Source organism: Protobothrops mucrosquamatus, unplaced genomic scaffold (assembly GCF_001527695.2).
Source record: "Protobothrops mucrosquamatus isolate PMUCROS unplaced genomic scaffold, P.Mucros_1.0 scaffold3450, whole genome shotgun sequence".
Lineage (NCBI taxonomy): Eukaryota > Metazoa > Chordata > Lepidosauria > Squamata > Viperidae > Protobothrops > Protobothrops mucrosquamatus.
This window is the reverse complement of record NW_015389428.1, coordinates 92,085-95,255: the sequence shown is the minus strand read 5'-3', so window position 1 is coordinate 95,255 and position 3,171 is coordinate 92,085. Positions and strand designations below refer to the sequence as shown.

The following is a 3,171-nucleotide window of genomic DNA, read 5'->3' as shown; positions in this document are numbered from 1 at the left end:
GGAAGAAATAGCTATGGACTTTATAGTAGACCTACCTGAAAGTAGTGGAAACACTGTCATCTGGACTGTAATAGACCTGTTCTCGAAGCAGGCTCATTTCATCGCTTGCAAAGGACTCCCATCTGCCCAACGACTGGCCAAAATGTTCCTGAAACATATCTACCGGCTGCATGGCGCCCCTAAGCGGATAATTTCAGACGGGGGTGCAGTTCACAGCGAAGTTTTGGAGGGCTTTCCTTGCATTAATTGGATCATCTCAAGGTTTATCATCTGCTTTTCATCCAGCCACCAATGGGGCCGCGGAAGCCGCTAACAAAATGGTGGAGCAATATCTTAGGTGCTATGTTTCTTACCAACAGACGAACTGGACTGATCTTCTCCCTTTTGCGGAGGTGGCGTACAATAATTCTGTGCACAGCAGCACCGGTTACACACCTTTCAGAGTAGCCACAGGAAAAGAGTTCAACCCAATACCTGAATATCCTCAGATGCCCTCCACTTCCCAGACACTTGACCAGTGGGTGAAGGGGTGGGAAGAAGTTTGGAGAAACACAAAAGCTGCTTTAAAAAAGACTTTTGAAACCTATAAAAAGCAGGCTGATAGAAAGAGGGCTCCCCAAAGAACATTCCAAGTTGGGGAAAAAGTTTATTTGTCAACTAAATATCTACGCCTCAAGTTGCCCAGCAAGAAATTGGGACCAAAGTTCTTGGGGCCTTTCCCCATAGTAAGGATCATCAACCCGGTTACCGTAGAGCTAAAACTCCCTAAACTTTTAGGGAAAATTCACCCAGTTTTCCATTGTAGCTTGTTGAAGCCATATCGGGGCTCCACATTAAGACCTCCTCCGAAGAAGGCACCTGGACCCCTCGTGGTTGCGGGGCAGACCCACTATGACTCTAGAATCTTTAGAGGGAAATTGCAGTATCTAATACAATGGAAGGGATACCCGTTGTCCGAAGCCACCTGGGTGAAATCCAGTGAAGTAAAGGCTAATAGATTGGTCAAAAGGTTTCATGTGAAACACCCCAACAAACCGAAAGATGACCCTTAACATATGCTTTGGTTTGCTTTACAGGATCTGTCCTTTTTGTAAGGGGAGCCGGATGTCAACGCTGCAAATACTGTATATTCTTGCTTTGACAATATGCAGAACTGTCTGGTATTTATATAGTTAAACCAGCAACTAGGAAAGAGGGAGCAGCATAGGGATAGCCCGTGAGAAAGAAACCGGAAGTAAATCACATCTTCCAAGTTGATTGGAAGATGTGAACCATGACCTTACAATAAGGGAGTGGAAAAGGTTTGGAATATTAGGCATAACGGAAGAGAAGCAGATTTAAGCATTCCACCATGCTGTGCTGACATATCTGTAAATAAATGCTTTTAGGAGAAAACATGCCTGAAAGTCCTTTTAAGTGTTTCGTTACTCAGACACATGACAGCCGCGACCCCCAACCGGTCGTAAGTTGAGGACTAAACCGGTCATAAGTCGAGGACTACCCAACCGGTCGTAAGTCGAGGACTTTCCCTGCCCGCGAGCGCCGCGCATGTGTGGTTCCGCCCCCTGCGCCGGCCGAGGCGTAGCTGGCAAGCGGCAGAGACGGAGCAGGCCGACCACCAGCTAGTAAACTTTTTTATATTGAAATGTTTATCATATTCTCTAGTATCGCTCATTGACATAGAACCACCATAAAAACTAGCATTAAAGTAATTATTCTATTTTAAGTTATGACGGCCTAAGAAAAAATGACTTAAGGATTTGTACTCACACTTATGACTGACACACACATACACATACAAATGTGATTGCAGCTTGAGCATTTGGCAACCAGCTTTATAATCAGTTGCACTGGCCATTGATCAAGATTTCCTATTTTGGGGGGGGGGGCTGATTCCTGGCAATAATGCCCATTGGGGAAGCTGAATTTGTTTAATGATCATGTTATTCACTTAAGAACCATGTGATTTGCTTAATGGATGCTGTAAAAATTCTCATAAAATTGGGCCTGATTGCAAAAACTTATAATGGAAAATCTGGTCCCAATTGTGTCTGTAAATCGCGGACTATATTTATTTCAAAATGTATAACTTGGGTGGAGTGAAGGTCTCTGTCAGACCTGCCCCCAGTTTGGTTTCTTAGTAAAGGAAGACCCTCAACTCCATTTGTAGTGAAAGTTACTAAAAGCCAAGTGGACTACAGTATAGCAAAGCCAGAACTGAAGTTCGTGTGCCAAAATTTCCCAGTTAACATTCCCTGTCCAGTTCCTCTCCTCCCTTATGTCAACTGTCCAGTTGGCATTTCCAGGGAAAGAAACTTCTGGGACATGATTTTACCAAGAGTATAATACTTTACTGAAAATTTACATTGGCATAGAATTTTACATTGGCACAAAATTTACATTGGCATGCAAAACCAGCTGTCATGGTTCTGACAGACAGAGATGAATAAAGCAGAACGCCGAGGCTTGCAAATTCCTCAAAGAACATGTTTATTAGTTACAAAATATCGGCATGGTCAAAAGTGAAACCATGTCAGGATACACAAGCAACAATTTTCCAATACAAAGTTAAATGTCCCACCCACAAAAGCTATGCAAGCAACTACATTACCCAGTATGATTATTTGGCAGGCTTTTTATGAAACGCCCAGTCCCTAGTCTTGGGAGGAGCCGATGACCTTGCTTCCCATGGGACAAAAGATTATTTTGACTAGTGAAGCACCTGGGCAACACCTCTCCCTCCGTTTTATGTGGCAACCTAGAATGGGAAGGAAAATGGTTGCAGCCATGCTCATTTGTAGAGTTGACACCAGCTCTGGCTTTCCCGCTCAAAAGCTTGCTTAATTAAACAATAGATTCCCTCGCCCCCACCCACTGGGTGTTCACATTGTCCAATAGTAATACTTCTTCTTGTTATGGGAAAAGCCCACTTCTCCATCGAACACCTGCGTTAGTGATCTTGGTGTTATCAGCACCAAGCTCTCAAAAGATGCCTCGGTTGCCTACATACCATCTCTCTCACCTTTGCATCCCATAATCTTGTCAAGCTATGAGCAAGGGAGAAAATGTAGGTGAAAGGGCGAATCAGTCTTTTCACCATGGCCCCTTATTCTCCAATTATATTTGAGTAAACTGTTTTTGCAACGATTTTGCATTATTCTCCCAGGGTAA

General features: G+C 43.7%; 1 protein-coding gene across 1 annotated transcript in view; it reads left to right on the top strand.

The window, feature by feature from the left end:
• Positions 1–3,171, top strand: part of LOC107297667 (class I histocompatibility antigen, F10 alpha chain-like) — a 37,481-nt gene that overhangs the window by 11,964 nt on the left and 22,346 nt on the right. The window lies entirely within an intron of this gene.